General features: G+C 40.6%; 1 protein-coding gene and 1 pseudogene across 8 annotated transcripts in view; both read left to right on the plus strand.

Annotated features, from left to right (window-relative positions):
• Positions 1 to 12,275, plus strand: part of MCU (mitochondrial calcium uniporter) — a 233,712-nt gene that overhangs the window by 130,240 nt on the left and 91,197 nt on the right. The gene's annotated exons all lie outside the window — the stretch shown is intronic.
• Positions 8,139 to 8,813, plus strand: LOC108296150 (annotated as a pseudogene). The gene has a single exon (XR_001821754.2). The product of XR_001821754.2 is annotated as a splicing factor 3B subunit 6-like (transcript).

Consider the following 12,275-nt stretch of genomic DNA (forward strand, 5'->3'; position numbering starts at 1 on the left):
CTCTGGAAAAGATTTTATTTCTCTTTGACTTACAAAGCTTAGTTTGAGGGATTTAAAATTCTTAGTTGGAATTTATTTTATTCAGAATGATGAAAAAGGCCACCAATCTCTCCTGGCTTAGACGGTATCTGCTGAGAAGCCCACTAAGTGCACTGTTAGCCTTATGAGGTTCCTTCCTTTTTTTTTTTTTTTTAACATAATCTCTGAGTAAACATATAAGAGTGCCAACAATTTACAATATATACATATATATTTTTTGATTGCAGCCCAGGCTGGAGTGCAGTGGCGCAATCTAAGCTCACCACAACTTCCACCTCTCGGGTTCAAGTGATTCTCATGCCTCAGCCTCCCAAGTAGCTAGGATTACAGGCCCTCGCCACCACACCTTGCAAATTTGTTTGTATTTTTAGTAGAGACGGAGTTTTACCATGTTGGCCAGGCTAGTTTTGAACTCCCGACTTCAGGTGATCTGCCCACCTCAGCCTCTGAAAGCTCTAGGATTATAGGTGTGAGCCACTGCACCCGGCCAAGTTACCTTTTTTTAAAGTCAACAAATGCCTCAAATACCACAAAATCCAGAAGAAAAACAACACATTTTAATCAATTACCTGATACACCTCTATAATACTTTTTATTCCTTCTGTTTTTGTCTTCATACTCTTTGATCACTTCTTCATATGACAAAGACTTTCTAATATAATTTCTTATAGAGAAGAAAGCTAACTCAGCCTTTTCCCTAGCATAGTTGATTGAAATTTGTTTTTTGTTGCAGATAGTTCGCATGCAAAAAAACTAGCAAATTCACACACAGTTGCAGTCATTGTAGTATTATTGCAAACAGAAGAGTATCAGTTCTCTTTTGTGTGATTCCCAACAAAAATGAAAAAAGTATGTTGCATTGTAATTGTGTCCATGTGTTATCCAACATATGTATTTTTATTTATTGCTTGATTGATTGAGACAGAATGTCACTCTGTCACTCAGGCTGAGTGCGATAGTTTGATCATGGCTCACTGCAGCCACAATCTCCTGGGCCCAAGCACCTTACCCTCCCAAGTAGCTGGGACTACAGGTGTGTGCCACCAGACCTGGCTAATTTTTTTATTTTTTGTAGAGATGGGGATTTGCTGGCTTGCCCAGGCTTGTCTTGAACTGCTAGACTCAAGTGATCTTCTTGTCTCTGCCTCCCAAAGTTGTGGGATTACAGGCATGAGCCACCTCACCCGGCCCTAGTATATTTCTTTTTAAATTTTATTTATTTGGTTTTTTTTTTTTTGGAGACAGAGTCTTGCAGTCAGCCAGGCTGGAGTGATGCAGTGGTACGATCTCAGCTAACTACAACCTCTGCCTGCCGGGTTCAAGCGATTCTCATGCCTCAGCCTCCCGAGTAGCTGGGACTGCATGTGCCTGCCACCATGCCCAGCTAATTTTTTATATTTTAGTGTTGACGGGGTTTCACCATGTTGCCTAAGGGTGGTCTCCAACTCCTTAGCTTAGGCAGTCCGCCCACCTTAGCTTCCCAAAGTGCTGGGATAATAGGCGTGAGCCACTGTGCCCAGCCACCTCAGTATATTTCTGATGACAGAGAACTTCCATATTGATTAAGATGTCAATGAGAACCCAATTCTTTGCTTACAGTTTACCAGTTCAACTGTGCTGTAGAAAGTCCCTGTGGAATCTGCTAGTCATCCCCTAGATGTTTACCCATCTAATACATATTTATTGAGAGTCTGTTTTATACAGGCACTGTAAAGGTTATATCATTCCTGCTTTCATAGAGTAACAGTCTAGCAGATAAACAGACACTAATAATCTCACGATTAAATATAGAATTTTAATTTGATAAACACTTAGAAGAGAGATGTTAAGAAAATTTTAAGAGCATTTCATAAGAGATTTGACCTATTCCACTTATCAAGGAGATGGTAATTGAATGAGGTCTGAAAAAATGAGTAGGCATTAACTGGATGAAGGGGTGACCTGGGGATCTTTCTCTAACCAGAAGAATGGGGAAGGCCTGGAGCCCACAGAGGAGAATGAAGAATATAGGGAATTTAAAAAGCCAATGTGGTGAAGTACAGAGAGAATGCCAATGTGAGATGAAGTCAAAGACATAGGTAGGGAATAGCCATGAAGAGCTTTAAAGACAGCTATGTGGAGGACTTTGATTCATTAATTCATTCACATATGCAGTGGTTATTTGAGGGAATGTGTCTCTTATGTGACAGGCACCTCTCTTGGTGCCAGGAACATACAGAATCAGTCATGGACCTTGCATTCTAGTGGTGGTGTAGGCAGCGGCAAAGAGGTTGGGAACAATAAATCAATAAGAAAGAATCACATAGTGAGAAGTGCCAACAATAAAATAAAGCAGAGTCTTGTGTTTAAAGTGATTGTTCAGCTACTTTAGATTGAATGGAAAGAGAGGGCCTTTTTGAGGAAGGATTGTTTAGTGAAACCTGAATGATGAAAAGGAATCAATCATAAAAAAAAAATCTTTGGAAGGAATACTTCAGGCACACAAATGAAATTATGCAAGGCCATGAGGCCAGAAGCAAGCTTGGCTAGTTCAAGGAACTGTAGAAGACGTTGGGCTGTGACATAAGGTGTAAAGATGTCAGAGTTACAAAATAAGGTTGGGAGAGGCATACGGCTAACATTTACCTATAAAACCATATTATAGAATTAGTCACAAAATAACACAGCTCTTAAGAGTGACATTTGCTTTAGTAGTAAATGTGGTTCCTTAAGTCATTGAGAAACAATATTTATTATATTACTTTTCACACTCAGGAGTAGCATTTTCTTTTATTATGTGGAAGTTTGGCTGAGCTTAAAAATCTGATTGTCCACAAAAACTTTTATAAGGTGATACATCTGTAGAATAAGGGGGAAAGAAAATGCACTGACAGTAATTTAGTTATTTGGTAGAGTCAGCTGCACTAAAACTTAAAGGAGAATTTTGAGGAGCGTATTACCTAAGGTTAATGATAACATTTTAATGGCTTCCTATTGTGCCAAGTGCATGTATTCTGAAATCTTAAAAAAAAAAAAAAAATGTAAAGGTGCTTCTTGGACATGGCAACTTTTAATGTAGTCTAAGCCAAGAAAACTAATGAAATTTGCTGAAGTTCAATGAGTTCTTTTTTTATTTGTCACTTTTATTAAAAAAGGAGTCTAGTCATCTTAGTATAATCAAACTCCAAAGTTTAGCTCCCAGGTAACTCAATTCTAAATAGTTCATTGGAACAATGAATCTAATACTTTGATTGTTTTGCTTCCTTTTACTCTTCTCACCATATACACCCCCACCCTCCCTCTCTTCTCTCCCACACACATAAGCTTTGCTCAGAAATTAACCTGATGCTGGATTTTTTTATTCAGTGTTAACTGGCTGTTCTAGGGGATGGCCAGCAGAAGATAAGACACTGAGAATCTTTTTCCTTTTCTCACCCAGGAACATCTGTTATTCATAAAATGACATATTCTCTTAAAACGTATTTCCTGCAAATTATTAGCAGAAAACAGAAAAAAGTATAAAGGAAAATAATTGATTTCTGTCCAGATTCGGTTTACTTACTTAAACATCTAATTACTTTTCCAAACAGAAGCAATCGCTTAAATGCAATCTAGTCAGTAAGCAACATGAAATAGGAAAAATTATAGCAGTCTATTGATAAGCTTATTTTACTTGAGGGAAAATAGATGATTTGTGTAAGAAATGCTTTTTAGGAGAAGAATAACCTGAATTTAAAGAATAGTCACATTTTACAATGCTATATTATCATCACTAATAGATATTAGGTTTCCTTTGTCATTATATTCAGCAGTTGGCTTACCTTTTCTTCCACCTGCTATCTTTGAAACTCAGCCAGTTTCTTTTGTCTTTGGCTTCTGATGCAGATCGCATTACCAGCCAAATGAGAACAGATTCAAGTACATCTTTGCCCTGAAATTAGACGAGTCTACTATAGAAATTTGTTCAACGGAACATATAATGATTGCAGAATCCAAAGAAATATTTCACAATGTTGACTCAAAAATGAAGTTCCCATGAAATTGTATTAAGTTTTCAGGTACATTCTTAATTTCCATAGTATAAATAGCTACTAGATGAAAGGAAGTGAGACTCTAGTAACTTTTATTCACACACACACACACACACACACACACACACACAATTGCACTTTAGGTTCTGGGGTACATGTGCAAAACATGCAGGATTGTTGCATAGGTACCTACATGGCAGTGTGGTTTGCTGCCTCCATCCCCCCATCATCTATATCTGGCATTTCTCCCCATGTTATCCCTCCCCAACCTCCCCATTCCCCCACTGTCCCTCTCTTGGCACCCCACAACAGACCCCAGTGTGTGATGGTCCCCTCCCTGTGTCCATGTATTCTCATTGTTCAACACCTGCCTGTGAGTGAGAACATGCAGTATTTGATTTTCTGTTCTCATGTCAGTTTACTGAGAATGATGGCTTCCCAATTCATCCGTGTCCCTACAAAGGACATGAAACTCATCGTTTTTTATGGCTGCATAGTATTCCATGGTGTATATGTGCAACATTTCACTTGTCCAGTCTATCATCGATGGGCATTTGGGTTGGTTCCAGGTCTTTGCTATTGTAAACAGTGCTGCAGTGAACATTTGTGTACATGTGTCCTTATAATAGAACAATTTATAATCCTTTGGATATATACCCAGTAATGGGATTGCTGGATCAAATGAAATTTCTATTTCTAGGTCCTTGAGGAATCGCCACACTGTCTTCCACAATGGTTGAACTAATTTACACTCCCACCAACAGTGTAAAAGTGTTCCTATTTCTCCACATCCTCTCCAGCATCTGTTGTCTCCAGATTTTTTAATGATCGCCATTCTAACTGGCGTGAGATGTATCTCAATATTGTTTTCATTTGCATTTCTCTAATGACCAGTGATGATGAGCATTTTTTCATATGTTTGTTGGCATCATATATGTCTTCTTTTGAAAAGTATCTGTTGATGTCCTTAACCCACTTTTGAATGGGTTTGTTTTTTCTTGTAAATCTGTTTTACTTCTTTGTAGATTCTGGATATCAGCCCTTTGCCAGATGGGTAGATTACAAAAATTTTTTCCCATTCTGTTGGTTGCTGGCTCACTCTAATGATTGTTTCTTTTGCTGTGCAGAAGCTCTGGAGTTTGATTAGGTCCCATTTATCTATTTTGGCTTTTGTTGCCAATGCTTTTGGTGTTTTAGTCATGAAGTCCTTGCCTATGCCTATGTCCTGAATGGTTTTGTGTAGGTTTTCTTCTAGGGTTTTTATGGTGTTAGGTCTTATGTTTAAGTCTTTAATCCATCTGCAGTTAATTTTAGTGTAAGGCATCAGAAGGGGTCCAGTTTCTGCTTTCTGCACACGGCTAGCCAGTTTTCCCATCACCATTTATTAAACAGGGAATTCTTTTCCCATTGCTTGTTTTTGTGAGGTTTGTCAAAGATCAGATGGTTGTAAATGTGTGGCGTTGCCTCCCATTGACCTATATCTCTGTTTTGGTACCAGTACCCTGCTGTTTTGATTACTGTAGCCTTTTTGTACAGTTAGAAGTCAGGTAGTGTGATGCCTCCGGCTTTGTTCTTTTTGCTTAGGATTGTCTTGGCTATGCAGGCTCTCTTTTGGTTCCATATGAAGTTTAAGGTGGCTTTTTCCAGTTCTGTGAAGAGGGTCATAGGTAGCTTGATGGGGATAGCATTGAATCTATAAATTACTTTGGGCAGTATGGCCATTTTCACAATATTAATTCTTCCTAACCATGAGCATGGGGTGTTTTTCCATCTGTTTGTGTCCTCTCCTATTTTCTTGATCAGTGGTTCATAGTTCTCCTTGAAGAGGTCCTTTACATCCTTTGTTAGTTGTATTCCTAGGTATTTTATTCTCTTTGTGGCAATTGTGAATGGCAGTTTGTTCTTGATTTGGCTCTCTTTAAGTCTGTTATTGGTGTATAGGAATGCTTGTGATTTCTGCACGTTGATTTTGAATCCTGAGACATTGCTGAAGTTGCTTATTAGTTTAAGGAGATTTTGGGCTGAGATGATGGGGTCTTCTAAATGTACAATCATGTCATCTGCAAATAGAGACAATTTGACTTCCTTCTTTCCTAATTGAATACACCTTATTTCTTTTTCTTGCCTGATTGCTCTTTCTAAAACTTCCAATATTATGTTGAATAGGAGCGGTGAGAGAGGACATCCTTGTCTAGTGCTGGATTTCAAAGGGAATGCTTCCAGTTTTTGCCCTTTCAGTATGATATTGGCTGTGGGTTTGTCGTAAATAGCTTTTATTATTTTGAGATATATTTCATTGATACCTAGTTTATTGAGAGGTTTTTTTTGGGGGGAGGGGGCGGAGTTTCGCTCGTTACCCAGGCTGGAGTGCGTTACCCAGGCTGGAGTGCGTTACCCAGGCTGGAGTGCAATGGCGCAATCTCGGCTCACCGCAACCTCCGCCGCCTGGGTTCAGGCAATTCTCCTGCCTCAGCTTCCTGAGTAACTGGGATTACAGGCATGCGCCACCATGCCCAGCTAATGTTTTGTATTTTTAGTAGAGACGGGGTTTCACCATGTTGACCAGGATGGTCTCGATCTCTTGACCTCGTGATCCACCCGCCTCAGCCTCCCAAAGTGCTGGGATTACAGGCTTGAGCCACCGCGCCTGGCCTATTGAGAGTTTTTAGCATAAAGAGTTGTTGAATTTTGTTGAAGGCCTTCTCTGCATTTATTGAGATAATCATGTGGTTTTGTCTTTGGTTCTGTTTATGTGGTGGATTACCTTTATGGACTTGCATATGTTGAACCAGCCTTGCATCCCCGGGATGAAACCTGCTTGATCGTGATGGATAAGCTTTTCGATGTACTGTTGCAATCGGTTTGCCAGTTTTTTATTGAAGGTTTTTGCATGGATGTTCATCATGAATATTTGCCTGAAGTTTTCTTTTTTTGTTGAGTCTCTGCTGGGTTTTGGTATCAGGATGATGTTGGTCTTATAAAATGATTTGGGAAGGATTCCCTCTTTCTGGAATAGTTTCAGTAGGAGTGGTACCAACTCCTCTCTGTATGTCTGGTAGAATTTGGCTGTGAACCCATCTGGACCTGGATTTTTTTTTGGTTGGTAGGCTCTTAATTGCTGCCTCAACTTCAGCCCTTGTTATTGGTCTGTTCAGGGTTTCTACTTCTTCCTGGTTTAAGCTTGGGAGAGTGCAAGTGTCCAGGAATTTATCCTTTTCTTCCAGGTTTACTAGTTTATGTGCATAGAGTTATTTGTAGTAATCTCTGATGGTAGTTTGTATTTCTGTGGAGTCAGTGGTGACATCCCCTTTATCGTTTTTTATTACATCTATTTGATTCTTCTCTGTTTTCTTTTTTATTAATCTGGCTAGTGGTCTGTTTTGTTGATCTTTTTAAAAAAACCAGCTCCTGGATTTATCGATTTTTTTTGAAGAGTTGTCTCTATCTCCTTCAGTTCTGCTCTGATTTTAGTTATTTCTTGTCTTTTAGCTTTGGAGTTTTTTTAAATCTTGCTCCTCTAGCCCTTTCAATGTTGATGATAGGTTGTCGAGTTTAGATATTTCCTTGCTTCTCTGGTGGGCATTTATTGCTATAAATTTCCCTCTAGACACTGCTTTAAATGTGTCCCAGAGATTCTGGTATGTTGTGTCTTCATTCTTGTTGGTTTCAAAGAACGTCTTTATTTCTGCCTTCATTTCATTGTTTATCCAGTCAACATTCAGGAGCCAGTTGTTCAGTTTCCATGAAGTTTTGTGGTTCTGAGTTAGTTTCTTAATCCTGAGTTCTAATTTGATTGCACTGTGATCTGAGAAACTGTTTGTTACGATTTCCATTCTTTTACATTTGCTGAGGAGTGATTTACTTCCAGTTATGTGGTCAGTTTTAACGTAGGTGTGATGTGCTGCTGAGAAGAATGTATATTCTGTGGATTTAGGGTGGAGAGTTCTTTAGATATCTGTTAGGTTTGCTTGGTCCAGCTCTCCGTTGAAGTCTTGGATATCCTTGTTAATTTTCTGTCTCGTTGATCTTTCTAATATGGACAGTGGAGTGTTAAAGTCTCCCACTATTACTGTGTGGGAGTCTCAGTCCCTTTGTAGGTCATTAAGAACTTGCTTTATGGATCTAACGCGGTGTAGCACCCGAAGCCGAGCGAGATCCGGAGGTGTCCGCAGGAATTTCAGTATTTGCTACGGTAACCTCATCAGCCTGCCAAGATGGCGATGCAAGCAGCCAAGAGGGCGAACATTCGACTTCCACCTGAAGTAAATCGGATATTGTATATAAGAAATTTGCCATACAAAATCACAGCTGAAGAAATGTATGGTATATTTGGGAAATATGGACCTATTCGTCAAATCAGAGTGGGGAACACACCTGAAACTAGAGGAACAGCTTATGTGGTCTATGAGGACATCTTTGATGCCAAGAATGCATGTGATCACCTATCGGGATTCAATATTTGTAACAGATACCTTGTGGTTTTGTACTATAATGCCAACAGGGCATTTCAGAATATGGACACAAAGAAGAAGGAGGAACAGTTGAAGCTTCTCAAGGAGAAGTATGGCATCATACTTCACAGATCCACCAAAATAAATTTTTTGTACATTTTCATTTTGGACTGAAACCCATGAATGACAACTACCACCTTTTCCTTTTTAATTAATACTAAATATTGTGATTTCTTATTTGAGCTTCAAAATGACCTTGAAACTTTGATACATATCAGAATACATGAGATTAATAAACTTGTCGCTTTTTGTGGGGGGGGGGTGGGAAACAAAACAAAACAAACTTGCTTTATGTATCTGGATGTTCCTGTGTTGGGTACATATACGTTTACGATCATTAGCTCTTCTTGCATTGATCCTTTTACCATTGTGTAATACCCTTCTTTGTCTCTTTTGATCTTTCTTGGTTTAAGTCTATTTTATCAGCGACCAGGATTGCAACTCCTGCTTTTTTGCTCTCCATTTGCTTGGTAAATCTTCCTCCACCCCTTTATTTTTAGCCTATGTGTGTCACTGCATGTGAGATGGGTTTCCTGTATACAGCACACCGATGGGTTTTGACTTTTTATCCAATTTGCCAGTCTGTGTCTTTTGATTGGGGCATTTAGCCCATTTGCATTTAAGGTTAATATTGTGATGTGTGAATTTGATCCTGCCATTTTGATGCTAGCTGGTTGTTTTGCCCGTTAGTTGACACAGTTTCTTCATTATGTCGATGGTCTTTACCATTTGGTATGTTTTTGGAGTGGCTGGTACTGGTTGTTCCTTTCCTTGTTTAGCGCCTCTTTCAGGAGCTCTTGTAAGGCAGGCCTGGTGAGACAAAATCTCTCAGCAATTGCTTGTCTATAAAGGATTTTCTTTCTTCTTCGCTTATGAAGCTTAGTTTGGCTGGATATGAAATTCTAGGTTGAAAGTTCTTTTCTTTAAGGATGTTGAATATTGATCCCCCACTCTCTTCTGTCTTGTAGGGGTTTTGCCAAGAGATCCGCTGTGAGTCTGATGGGTTTCCCTTTATGGGTAACCTGACCTTTCTCTCTTACTGCCCTTAACATTTTTTTCCTTCATTTCAATCCTGGTGTATCTGATGATTATGTGCCTTGGGGTTGCTCTTCTTGAGGAATATCTTTGTGGTGTTCTCTGTGTTTCCTGGACTTTAATGTTGGCCTGCCTTGCCAGATTGGGGAAGTTCTCCTGGATACTATCCTGAAGAGTGTTTTCCAGCTTGGATTCATTCTCTCTGTCGCATTCAGGTACACCTATCAAACATAGATTAGGTATTTTTACATAATCCCATATTTCTTGGAGGCTTTGTTCATTTCTTTTCACTCTTTTTTCTCTAATCTTGCCTTCTCGTTTTATTTCATTGAGTTGATCTTCAATCTCTGATATCCTTTCTTCTGCTTGGTCAATTCAGCTATTGAAACTTGTGTGTGCTTCGTGAAGTTCTTGTGTTGTGTTTTTCAGCTCCATTAAGTCATTTTTTTCTTCTCTAAATTGTTTATTCTCATTAGCATTTCCTCAAACCTTTTTTTCAAGGTTCTTAGTTTCTTTGCATTGGGTTAGAACATGTTATTTTAGCTTAGGGAAGTTTGTTATTAGCCACCTTCTGAAGTCTGTTTCTGTCAATGCATCAGACTCATTCTCCATCCAGCTTGTTCCCTTGCTGGTGAGGAGTTGTGATCCCTTGGAGGAGAAGCATTCTGGTTTTGAGTGTTTTCATACTTTTTGCGCTGGTTTCTTCCCATCTTTGTGGATTTATCTCCCTGTGGTCTTTGTAGTTGGTGACTTTTGGATGGGGTCTCTGAGTGGACATCGTTTTTGTTGATGTTGAAGTTATTTCTTTCTGTTTTTTAGTTTTCCTTCTAACAGGCCCCTCTGCTGTAGGACTGCTGGAGGTCCATTCCAGACCCTGCTTGCCTGGGTATCATCTGTGGCAGCTGTAGAAATGTAAGGATTGCTGCCAATTTCTTCTTCTGTTATCTTTGTCCCAGAAGGATACTCACCAGATGTCACCCTGAGCTCTCCTTTATGAGGTGTCTCTTTGGATATACCTGAGTTGGGAAGCTGCTTGAGGAGACAGTCTGTCCCTTATAGGAGCTCAAGTGCTGAGCTGTGAGCTCTGTTGTTCCATTCAGAGATGCTGGGCAAGTACGTTTAAGTCTGATGCAATGGAACTCATAACTGCCTTTTTTCCCAGGTGCTCTGTCCTGGGAAGGTGGGGCTTTATTTATAAGTTCCTGACATGCTGCTGCCTTTTTTCAGAGATGCCCTGCCCATCAAGGAGGTAGCCTAGGCACAGTCTGCCAGCAGAGGCGTTGGTGAACTGCCGTGGGCTCTGCCCAGCTGCTGTGTGAACTTCGTGCGGTTTTATTTACAGAGGTAAAGTTAGAACTGCCTCAGTAATGGTGGTCTGCCTCAGTAATGGCAGACTATCTCAGTAATGGCAGACTGCCTTGGTAATGGCATACTGCCTCGGTAATGTCAGACTGCCTCAGCAGTGGTGGACTACCTCGGTAATGGCAGACACCCTTCCCCCCACAGAACTGGACCGTCCTGGGTCCAGCTGGGCTTGCTGCGAAACTCTCAGTCCAGAGCGTTTCAGATGGCTGGTCTTTGTGGGGGTTGGACCTGCCCAGCCAGATCACCTGGCTCCCTGTTTCAGCCCTCTGTTTTTCAGTTGAGTGGGTGACTCTGTCTCCCAGGTGTTCCAGGAACCAGTTGAAATGGCTGCCCAGAGTTGTGTGAGTTTTTGTGTGGAGACCCACTGTGCCAGCTCAGCTGTGCTGGAAACTTGTGGTGCTTTTCAGCTTGGGAATCTCCTGGTCTGTGGGCAGTAATAACTCATTTGGAAATGTGGTGATCACTCACCCTCTGTGTTGTTTTCGCTGGGAACTGCACTCCAGAGCTGTTCCTGTTCAGCCATCTTGGATCCTCTCCCTCTAGTAACATTTTTTACAGTCATCTTGTAGAAGAAAGTATTCTTTTAGTACCTTGAGGTAGGATTAGGATTGGTTTATTTTCTGGAAAGCTTCTTGTATTAGTCTGTCCTCACACTGCTATAAAGATCTACCTGCAACTGGTTAATTTATAAAGAAAAGAGGTTTAATTGACTCACAGTTCTGCTGTACAGGAAACATGGCTGGGAGGCCTCAGGAAACTTAGAATTATGGCGGAAGGCGAAGGGGAAGCAAACACATCTTACCAGGGTGGAGGAGGAGAGAGAGAGTGCAAAGGGGGAAGTGCTACACACTTTTAGACACCCAGAACTCATGAGAACTCACTCACTGTCATGGGAACAGTAAGGAGGAAATCCACCTCCATGATCCAGTCACCTCCCACCGGGTCCCCCTACCGAAATTGGGAATTATAATTTGACATGAGATTTGGGTGGAGACACAGAGCCAAACCATATCACCTTGGAAATTTTAAGATGTTTTGCCTTTATCCTTTAAGCAATGAGGAACCAGTGAAAGTGTTCTGAAGAGATGATAATATCATCCAGTCTTTCTTTTGGACAGCGACTGGTGCATTCCAATGGCTATATTAGGACAGAAGATTGGAGGCAATTGCTGTAGTAATACCAATAACAGTCCTTTTTTAGGCCGGGCGCGGTGGCTCAAGCCTGTAATCCCAGCACTTTGGGAGGCCGAGGCGGGTGGATCACGAGGTCAAGAGATCGAGACCATCCTGGTCAACATGGTGAAACCCCATCTCT

The sequence above is a fragment of the Cebus imitator genome, unplaced genomic scaffold, assembly GCF_001604975.1.
Source record: "Cebus imitator isolate Cc_AM_T3 unplaced genomic scaffold, Cebus_imitator-1.0 Scaffold686, whole genome shotgun sequence".
Taxonomy (NCBI): Eukaryota; Metazoa; Chordata; class Mammalia; order Primates; family Cebidae; genus Cebus; species Cebus imitator.